Source organism: Zophobas morio, unplaced genomic scaffold (assembly GCF_036711695.1).
Source record: "Zophobas morio isolate AGI-343-1 ecotype UQ-CSIRO unplaced genomic scaffold, CSIRO_AGI_Zmor_V1 ptg000011l, whole genome shotgun sequence".
NCBI classification, from domain to species: domain Eukaryota; kingdom Metazoa; phylum Arthropoda; class Insecta; order Coleoptera; family Tenebrionidae; genus Zophobas; species Zophobas morio.
The window spans coordinates 2,847,658-2,859,798 of record NW_026972116.1 but is presented as its reverse complement, the minus strand read 5'-3'; positions in this window follow the sequence as shown (position 1 = coordinate 2,859,798).

Sequence of the window (12,141 nt, the reverse complement as noted above, 5' to 3'; positions counted from 1 at the left end):
TGGCGATGCGGTCGTCTACGCTCCGCTTAATATTTAAACTGGTTGTCGTCAGATGTCACGATGCTCAAGATTGCCTTGGACGTGAAGCTGCTGAAGAAGTCCTCTACAGTCTGGCGATGTTGTCGTCTTCGGATGTCACGATGCTCAAGATTGCCTTGGACGTGAAGCTGTTGCAGAAGTTCTGGGGATGCTGTCGTCGTCGAATGTCACGATGCTCAAGATTATCTTGGACGTGAAGCTTTTATCGACGATACAGGCGAGAACAGTACCACTAATTCCGCGAGAAATCCGGCTCGAAGGACCAAAATGTTTTGCGCGAAATAAAAATCACCTTTTAGTTACACGGTTTCTTTAATCGCACAAAAATTATAAATTGCCGGTCTCTCGGGTCGGCACGTCTTTACCCTCTCGATACTTCTCGACGACTCCCCGAGAGCATGAAATAATAAAATTAGGTAAACTATCCTAAAACGGGTGGGAGTAGGATAGACAAATTGGCTACGCCCAAACCCCTGTTCAGGTAAACTGAACAACTAGCTTATTCATATCACACCATGTAATTTTATTTAAATGTAACTGGAGTTTAATGCAGTCTCTACTGCAGTAATTTTGTTAAATATTTTAACATCGTCAGCATAAAGAGAATAGCTTACATTCAACTCAACTGCTAATGTCATCAACAAACAGTAAGAAAAGAAGAGGGCCTAGGACAGAGCCCTGGCGGCACACCCGATGTAACATTTATAAAGCCAGAATTATGTCCAAAACAATGAACATATTGTTTCCTATTTTGCATATCCGACGCAAACAAGTGAATCAAATTAGGTGTAAAACCACGCGAATATAACTTTTTAATTAAAACACCATTGTCCAACCTATCAAAAGCCCAACTGAAATCAAGATATACATATAACATCAGTTTGTAACCCGTTGTCAATGGACTTTGCAATAAACCCTGTGATATCAAGAAGATTTGTAGTCGTAGAACGACCTTGGATGGACCCATGTTGATGCTGTGAAATGGAATGTGATACTTGAAGATATAACTGATCGTAAATAATTGTTTCAAAAACTTTACTGGAGTTATTTATGATTGAAACAGGTCGATAGTTTTCAACAGCACTACGACTTTTGCCGTTATAAGGTACGAGACAAAAAATTATCACGGTGCAGAATTTTTGCCTAAATGTATTAAAAGAAAGTGAAGATACCTGGTTGATTGAGCAATTCCATTTTTAATTAATTTAATAAAACATTTTCACAGAAAACACTAAACTAAACGAAATTTATTGAAAATATGTAATTTTGTTAACAGACTTATTGTGACAAATTATTATCACGCTTAAAAGGGAAATAACTAACTATAACTAAATGAAAACTAATTTAATACCCAATGTATTTTCCACCTGCTTCTATGAGATTGTAGACGCGCTGCTTCATAGAATTGACCAAATGGATCAAGTAATTGACGTCCAAATTCTCCCAAGCCCCCAAGATACCATCTTTCGATTCATTAACTGTTGCGTACTGCTTCCCATCTTTATAAACCTCTAGTACAAGAGAACTCCATACATTGTCAATAGGGTTGAGATGTAGGCTTTTCGCAGGCTATTATAGCAAAGCTATATTTTGTCGTTAAAACCACGTTTTCGATGAATGAGACACATGAATCGACGCATTATTTTGCTGAAAAATCACTTTGCTGTCTTGAAATACGTTCAAAGGTGGTTTGAGGTGCATTTCCAACACATCTTGGTAATTCAGAGAGTCCATTCGATTTGATTAATGCTAAGTTATTATTTCCTAAGCTACTAAAGGCACCCCACACCATAACATTGCCACCTCCTTGAACTCGTTTTGACAAATACTTTGGTTCTTTCCGTAAATCGTGCCAATAATATCTAAAACCATCAGGACCATCAAGATTAACTTTCTTTTCGTCTGAAAAAACTATCTGGAACCATTCTTCATTTTTCGTCTGCATTTCTCTGGCCCATTCACGACGTTTTTGAATATGTTCTTTTGTTAACATTTGTTGTTTCTTATATTTGGCATATTTAACATTTTTGTCATTAGCCAGTACTCGCAAAACTGTTCTTTTGTGAACAGGAAGTCCTAGGGTCGTCTTTATCATTTGAGGCGACATGTTATCCTTTATACCCGGAGTCACAATGGATTTTTTGGCACGTGCAGTGAGTTTTTCTTTTCTTCCACAATTTTGTCGTCCATTTTCACTGTATTTCTTTCTTACAAACTTGGAGATTGTGGTCCGATCTCTTCCAATCTTTCATCCTATTTCCGCAAAAGTCAAACCTTGGTCATAGTATGCCTCAATCTGTCCTTTTTCACGTTCTGTTAAATCGTTTTCTTTGCCTATGGCGAAAGACAATTATTGTAGCTCAGCCAATTATATTTCGACACTTTATCAGTTCTAACAAACAATTGCATATCGTGCATATCATACAAATAAACAACAATTACGCATACTACGTTTTTTTAATTGATTTTTATACAAAAAGTGATGCGTGATAATTTTTTGTCTCGTACCTTATATTGGAATTATCTTAGAAATTTTCAATTGAGCTGGATACGTTTCAGTAGAAATACCAAGTTAAAGAGAATTGCCAACGGTTCAGCTAAAACAGATGCACAATCTTTGATAACAAACGCCCGTATGCCGTCACGACCCTGAACATTGTTAGATTTTAGTATATTAAAGACTTAGATCATATAATAAATAGATACCAATACTCAAACTGAAAGGTGTGACTAGACATGAAGCTATCTGTTGTCGTTTTCTACGTCCAGGGGAGTAGTATAATGCTATCCTTGTGTGATCACCACATCTTCATCTTTGTTATATGCATTTCATCTGTATATGTCTATTTCACTTCCATCCTTGTACCGCACCAGCGCAACAAGTCGCTTTTGACAGATGTTTCTTCTAACCTCTCTTTCGAGTTGTTGTACAAAAAACAATTTTAGAATTTAGAACAAAGATCCTATTTTAAGTGATGTAGTCATAAAGGATCACAATTGCTGCCCAATAATTTACTATTGCTTTCGTTATCTACTGTGAATTATTTATAAAATCAAGCTGTCAACATCTTTCTTCCGAAGTTAGTTCAGACATACTTCCTAAAATTTAGGCTCGCAAAATTCAAATAGTGATCAGGCAAGGATAGCTTCATTGTAATCCCTCCATGCACGAGAGAGATGTGTGACAGGAGGATGTCGTCACAGGCTGTCCTAGGAAAAGAACACGGCATGGTGGTATCTATTTATTATATGATCTAAGATTAAAGAACGAGTTTCATAAGGCAAATATTGAAGCACGAATCCAAGTTTATAGAACGAGCGGCGAAGCCGCGAGTTATATAAAGGATGAGTGCCTCAATGGCCTTATGAACGAGTTATTTATACTATTTTTTCTACCGCACACGTTTTTTCCCAAAATTTAATTGAAATTTGCATTTTTTTTAATCTGGGGACTTTTGTCGTGGTTGGTGATGGGTTGGTCTGACACTAACCACGAAATATTTGAGGTTGGAATTTTCACAACAACAACTGTAATTCGAATCAATTCGAGTTTTTGTAATTTAAAATTGGTTAAAATGTCTTGCGAAGAAGTTACGCGTCCGGAAACATGGGAAATTTTAAGTTTACATTTGCTACTGACATTCACCTGACATTTCTCGTCATGGCTACCAATCTTACCGATCTAAATTACACCAGATCTATTAAAGAACGCCTTTCCGCTATTAACGAACTGCTGTGACGTCATTTGCGTGCGTTAATAGCTCTAATAGAGAACCAAAAAACGTGGGCGGTAGAAAAAAAGTTTATTAAGAACCGCTAGTATTTTATTTTCGTCAGTCGTGTGCAGACTCACACAGAACCCCGTACGATCAGATTCGAATTCATCCACACTGCAAGTCGAAATTGGAATATATATAGATTCATAAAATCGGGCGAAGGCATTAATTATCTTTTGTTGTCCTGATATAGTGGTATCATCCAAGGTCATTAAACTGGAATGCCGGTGCCGCGTCTTTTATATCGTATATATTGCCAAAATTTAGTTGGATCAGTGTTAATTCGATTTTCAGCCTCATCAACAAATTTTTTGTGAGCCGCTAATGTCTCTTGCTTAATTTCACGCCTTAGTTCTTTAAAAATCAACTCATCAGCAGGATTTCCATACTTCAAGTATTTTTTCCTTGTCTTATTTTTTAAACGAATTTTACTGATAAGTTGCGGGGTAAACCAAATAGGGTAGGCGTACTTCTTTCTTTTATATTTTGGCATATGCTTATCAAAAAGTTCATAAAAAAAACATCATAAAACAGATGACAAGCAGCATTCGCATCACAGTAATTCCGAAGGAAAGACCAATCGATATTTAAAATCTCGTGATAAAGAGCAACATAATTACTAATTAGCTTTGTGGAAGTTGTAAGATGTTTCATTGGTAACAGTGTGTAAAAAATTATCTGACGAAGTTTTGACTAAAATGGATACAATTAAAGAAGGATGTACTGGATCTTCCTCTACCAGTGGATCATCTGATTTTAGCACAGAACAAGATGTATTAGAACCAGATCTAATAATCGATTATTTTTATTAAGAATATTATAGCATTGTTTCACATTAAGAGTGTCCATAAGAGAAGAACGCGCAAGACTTTTACCACTTACCAGGCCATCAGCAGATGCAAAAAACTCGGGAATATTGAAATCACCCGTAATAACTACATTAGAATTATATGCCGAATCTAGCATTACAAAAGCGTCAATTATTTGGTGATAATATTCTAAAGGCAGAGAAGGCGGAATGTATATGACAACTAAAATTACGGAAAAAGAAGATATTAATACTTTTACTGCTAAAATATCAACAGGATGTAAATTAGAAAAAGGCGTACTGGACAAGTTCACCTCTGAAAATATGAGATCAGATCTGATACCAATGATTACTCCTCCACCCCTTGATTTATTGGTATTCAAGAAGTCTCTACCTTTTCGAACCACCAAATAACTACTATTAAAAAGCTCACTGTTAAAAACACCACTGTGAAGCCATGTTTCTGACAAAGCAATTAAGTCAAAGTAACAAGAAGATACTGAATTAAAAAAATGGGTTAATTTGGAGTTTAAACCACGAACATTCTGATAGTACATTGACAAAAATCTTTTCCTTGGGAGACTGTAATTGCTATGGAACTTCAACAAACACATCTTGTTTAATTTTCTCAAGCATTCGCTAATATAATATACATTTCTGATACTCCCAAACAGCGTGACCATTATTTAAATCTTCATTGTGATTTTTCCGGTTAACAGCGGCACAATTTGAGCATTTTAATTCAACGGCATTACAGTCTTTTAGCAAATGTGATTCAGCACAACGAGGACATGATGGCCCTTTACTCTTGCAAGTCTTGAATGTATGGTTAAATCCATTACACTGGTAACATCTTTTAATTTCAACTGCATCATAGTTATATGTTGCAACCATCGAAACCCACCATACAGTGCCCAATGTTAAGTGCTTTCTTGTAAGTGTCATACTCATAATCAACCTCTAACAGTACTTGCAAATACTCATTCTTTTTTTTGACAGGAAAGATTTTCAGAATTTTACAGTAAGAACCCGGAGTAAAAATAACCTCATTTTGCTTAGTAATAAAACGCAATGTATCTGATTTTCATTCATATCAGTAGATATACCAACTATACGCAGACGAGGTTTAAGCGGTTTCACTTCTTTTATTTCATAAGTCAGACAATTTTTCTTTAGTTATTTTTTTGAGCTCTTTGACATCCTTACATCCCAATAATACAGCCCCTTCTTTTAGATTTTTTACTTTGCCTATTTGAACTGTTGAATTCAAAGCATCAATAGAACGAATAATATCTGATTTTGTTTTAGTAACCGATTGTTCTTTGTCTTTAGGCTTCACTATTATAGACTCAGCTGATTTTTCACAAAGAGATTCCGCATAACTCCTTTTATAATTCAAGTCCTGTTCATTAAGTTTTGATAAACCTGTTTGAGATGTGTGTGTAATCACTTGATTTAAACTGAATACTTCGTCACGCAGAGACTTATTTTCTGCAGTTAACTTTGTAACCTGGGCATTTAAAGTATCTAGTTGGACCATAATAGGATCAATATAAATAGAAAAAACTTTATGTTACATATCTTCAAGACAAGATTCCGACAGAGAAGAACTTGTAAAAGAATCTTGCACATTAGAGGCAGCTCCTGCAATTCTGCTCACGCCACAAAGATTAAAACATCAAATAGTGATTTGCTTTGATTTTTTAAGGCGATTAAAAGTATCCTCATCCAGATTTGCACAAAATAAATGATAATTTCCACCGCATTGAGCTGAACATGTTATGTGATCCTCACTTCTGGTAATTTGCCGATTACATTTGTTGCATTTGATTGCTATTTCAGTATAAAAATATTAACACCGAACCAGCAAGTAAAACACAAAATAATCAGATTTTGATAACTAAAAAGTGCTGCAGTCACACTTTTTCTCCGATAAGATGTTATAGATACTGATATCCACTAGTGAATCACTAATATTGTTGAAGGAGGAAAAATGGGCTTACGTTAAATAAGAACCCTAAAAATATAACTTACCGACCCCCTAAGGGGTCACAAAGGTCACAGCACCTAGGCAAACCAATCCAGGAAAAGTGGCTTCGCAACAAAAAAGAAATATTCACTACTAATATACACAAACTGAGATTAGGGTCCCGCAATGTTATTATTAAGTATGTACAAAATATAATGTTATTGGCACTATTTAATTTACTGCAGAAGTTCGTTTCAACCGTTCACTGCAACCGACCAACCGAAAGAGTTGCCTTTATAGGACAATATATGATGATAATAACTGCCTAAAAAGAGGAATTTTTAATCCCCCCGTACCTCAGTGCATATTATAAATTCTACCGCACTTTGCACAATCCTTTTCCCAAAGTGGGGTAACGTTAGGTTATTTTTACTGACGTAAATGAATTATTAGCAATCTTGTGTGAGGAATTAAGAAGTGTTTTGTGTAACACTTGAGTATAGGCATCCAGAAACTTATTCCTAATTTGGTAAACAAAGGATGAGCCGTGACTAACTGAATTTCTTAAAATGTCCTAGCAAATGCTGTTATCTGAACAAACTTATGACTGTCAAATTATGTTAGAACCAGTTAGTGATTAAAATCCTGAGATGAACTGTGAATTTACAAAAAATAAAACAAATTTACACCACGTGTTGGCGTCGGTTAAAAATTCACTTATTTCCGCTTGGAAAAACCGCAATAATTAGCTACGCGTGTTGGGGAAACTGTGACGTCGTCGTCGTTACCATTAATTGTCGTTAAACAAAGGCTTTCTCGCTTTTATTAACCACCAAACCAAGTAAACTTCACCTAGCTAACTGACCACGTGGTTGCACTCACAACAAACAACCCAAAAGTGAAGGGTCGCAACCCTCTACCAAGCAAAGCCAACTTCTCGCTACCAACCCTCTAACTAAAATTGCCTAGCAGAACTACCCACTACCAGAAAACGAACTAAATGTGCTCATGGTTGCCTATGTTTAACGATTTTCTTGATTGCCGCTTGTTTTCAGCGCGAAATTTCTATTCAAATTCGGTCACCACAACTTCCTTGGCACATGTTCACTTAAAGTGTCTTAATAAGTTAAAATTTGTCTATCTCACCTTCTTAATAACATTCTTTAAACATAAACACGTATATAATGTGGTGAAATTAAATATGGTGCTGTTGCAAACAAACTGAGGGTGATGGTAACAAAAAACTTGTGTTTTTTTAATTATGACCAGTGTAATTTATTGTATTGTTTCACTTACACAAAGAGCGATTACACCACTGTGCTCTAAAATAATATGAAACACAAGATTTTTGAATGAGAGACAACCACCATAACTTATTAACCGCATACCTTATGCCCGTACTTATAGATATGAATTGGACAACAACAACAGAGTTGGGAAATATTTTTTCTCCCAGTTTGTGTCGTATTATATAATGTTATAGTTAACACAGCCATTGTTTTGTAGCAGTCATTTGTTTTACGCTCTTAGCATGTGTACAGAGTATAGTCATTACTCATTATCGTGTTGATCTGGAAAATGGTTGCGTGCGGAATTTTCACCACCATACTTCACACTATCTGTTGAGTATCATGATATGCACATGCATACCTTGCATTAAAAGATACGTTAGGGGTCTAGCTAAAGTATATAATTAATTATAATATAATTCCCAATAAGTCCACTAATTTTTGCATGAACCATAACGAAAAAAGTTATAATTTTAGGAGGGCCAACTTTCCTTTATTGTATAGCTTAATAGCTTCCACTGACTGGTCGAGCTGTGACTCGTGCGATGATGTTGAAATTGCCTACACTATTTTTCAAAATTTATTACATCAAGCTTTTAACGCAAGTGTTCCTAAACTGCAAGTTAACAGATCTCGGAAGGCTTACTATCCACCCTGGTTTACTTCAGAAATTATTAGAAGTCTTCATACTAAAAACAAAATTTTAAAGCAATACAAAAAATTCAAAACGCAATATTATTATCAACTATTTAGCTGTCATCGAGCTAAAATTAAAACTCTCATGGCTACCGCCTATAGAAGGTACATCTCAAATATGGAACTTGTTGTCTCAAGTGATCCAAAAAAAATTTGGTCATTTATCGACTACAAGAAAGGTAGAACTAGGATTCCTGGGTCAATGGAGTTCAATAATGTTAAGTTGGAATCACCGCAGTCTATAGTGAATGCTTTTGGTGAATACTTTAGTAGCGTGTATGTGAAATCAGACCCTAACAACTTACCATCTACTTTACACTTAATTCAAAATTTGAACCTAACCATCTCATACATATCGGAAGATGAAATAATAGAAGCATTAAAGTCCTGTAAAAATACTATGACATCTGGACCTGACGGTATTCCAAGCTTCTTCTTGAAAGACTGTGCATCGGTTCTTGTTAACCCGTTGTATGTGCTATTCAATTTAATACTTCGGCAATCTTCGGTTCCATCTCAATGGAAAAATGCTGCTATTTGTCCAATCTTTAAAAAGGGTGACAAAGCTAATGTAGAAAATTATAGGCAAGTTTGCTTAATATGCAATTTTGCTAAAGTTTTCGAGTCTATTATATATAAGCGCATTTATTCATCTGTTAGTCATTTGATCACTCCAGTTCAACACGGCTTCGTACAGAAAAGATCTACAATCTCCAATTTAGCCTGCCTATCGCAATTTGTATCTAAAGCTATTGACAATAACAGTCAAGTTGATGTGGTGTATACGGACTTCCAAAAAGCCTTTGATCAGATTGATCATTTTGTTTTGCTTAACAAGTTAAATGCCTTGGGTTTTTCTGCGAAACTACTAGCTTTGTTAAAGTTTTATTTGCTTGGTAGACAACAGTATGTGAGATATCGCAACTATACTTCTTCGACATTTTCACCATCTTCGGGAGTACCCCAGGGGTCCAATTTAGGACCTCTCCTTTTTTTGCTGTTTATTAACGATTTGCCAGAAGTTGTTACTTGTGAAAGTCTCTTATTTGCCGATGATTATAAATTGTATGCTGAAATTAAATGGACAGAGGACGGTGAAGCTTTACAAGAGAACCTTGATGCAGTTTTGAGATGGTGCAACTTGAATCGACTGTCGCTAAATGTCTCTAAATGTAATGTTGTAACTTATTCTAGAAAAAAACAAACCATTAACTATCCATATAATATTAACTCTGTCAATATAAATCGTTTAGAGTGTATCAAAGACCTCGGCATTTTGTTTGATAATCAGTTTACTTTTGTTGGACACATACAAGACATGGTCAAAAAAGCTTTCAGAACCTATGGGTTTATTTATAGGAATTGTCGTGATTTTTCTGATATACGTACTTTATTTCTGCTGTTTTTTTCTTTAGTTAGATCTAGGTTAGAGTATGGAGCAATTATTTGGTTTCCTATATACAAAATACATATTGTATGCATTGAATCAGTTCAAAGATCATTTTTAAAATTTGTGTGTTTGCTCTTAGACGGCTCGTACCCTGCAAGAGGCTTCGATCATGAGACTTTGCTTTCTAGGTTTAATATTAACTCGCTGAGTACAAGAAGAATAATATTGCTGGTCCGATTTTTGTATAATTTAGTTAATTATAAAATTAACTGTTCATCACTTTTAAATGAAGTAAATTTTGCTATTCCGCGTCAGAGCACACGGCATGTTTATACTTTTTATAGTTCGTTCAATAGAACCAATGCTATGTATAAATCCCCCATATCTTTAATGTGTAATTACTATAACCAAATATGTAGGAAGTTTGATATTAATTTTGACAAGGCGAGTTCGTTAAGCCGTGCTATTATTGAAGAATTTGGTCTTTAAATTTAGGAAGTTTTATTTAATTTTGGTGCAGTTTAGCCAGGTTTCTCTGTATTTTTTTTTTCTTTTTTATAATAATTTCTAAATTAAGTAACTTATGTACTCTCTTAATCACATATAGTTTAATTTTATTATTTCCTGTAAGTGGGTGTAAAACCTGTTGGAAATAAAGTTTATTTATTTATTTATTATTTATTTAAAGTATCTTTTTTCGTCGACAGAATTTGAATTAAATTTAGATTCATCCGACCTCAGAATGTTTTCCCAGTCATTAATAGTCTAGGAAATGTGATTACGGCATCTACAAGATATCGGATTCTTGTCATATTTATGGTGCTGAAGCGTAACGATTACTTATGTTTTGATGCTGAAAAAACAAGATTGTCTCTCCTAAAATATTTTAAAGAATAGGTTTGCAGGCAGAAATATTATTAGATTATTACAGTTACTGTTTTTTTTTCCGGTGAACAGTGTCCTCGGATGTTTTAAAGACCAATCAGTTCTTCATACATCATAGCGGATTATCTTACCGTGAGGCGTTATTTTTCCTTGTTCCACTCCTCTTGACGTAATCAAAAGATTAAAAATGTAATTTGTTTATCAACGAGAAGTGATAACAGTAAGTTGGCAAATATTAAAATATTGCTCAGTAGTCAATCATGCGCTAATGACAACATTTTTGAGACATTAAAAGCTTGGCAATGAAAAGATAGGTATATTGCTTACGTACAAAATTGCGTAACATAATTAAATTGACATTCGCCATTATTACAAACTAGCTGTTACACGGTACACGTTGCAATGCTACTTAACAAAGGTAATTAATTCTTGTGATGTCGTGTTCTTTATTATGTAATTATACAGGCTTTCTATAAATGCTTATAGGGTCGCAGTAGGTCATGTAAACGTGCCGCCTCTCAGATTTAACTGTACGGAAATCTGAACTAAATGCCCAAGGACGCATTACAAAGACCACACGCATCTGTATAACTGGTCGCCTAAACATTTCATATCGTTTAAAAAATAAAACTAATTCATTAGAATAAAAAGAAATACATTTATTGGGGTTAAACATCACAGTAAATATTGAAAATGTTCATTATTTTATTCAAGGCACATGTTCACTCTCTTTTTAATTTCAAAAATGTTCTGTAACATCACTAACATCCTTTGTTCAATTCTGCTCAAGTGGTCTCAAATCCTCAGATATCTAAAAGGTCTTCTACGAGATTACTCTTTGTTGACACTGCCAGTTCGAGCAAATCTGTTGATTACATCTCTAATGTGAGCCTTGATATTTCTTGAATTATTAAATCATGGTATTTCGCCAGATATTCTTGCTTACAAGCGGTTACAGAATACACAAACTATTCGTTTACGAAGTCTCTTTCCGATTACAAGTCATAACGATGAAAGTGTCTTTTTCAACATAATAAACCATCTTCACAGTCTTCGCTTCCTTGCACAAAAACAAAATTTTCGTACGCAACCACCAACAGTTTTGAAAACGACTGTTTTGTTGTTTTGAGCATGGATCAACGAGAATTACTGTAATTCGAACTTGAAAAACCTTAAAACAATAAAAACGACGACTTTAAATGACAGGTTACAAATGACATTAGACATTAATGTGACAAATGAGAACTGTCATAATGAGACATAATTTCAGCGAAGCGGTATTTTTGAAG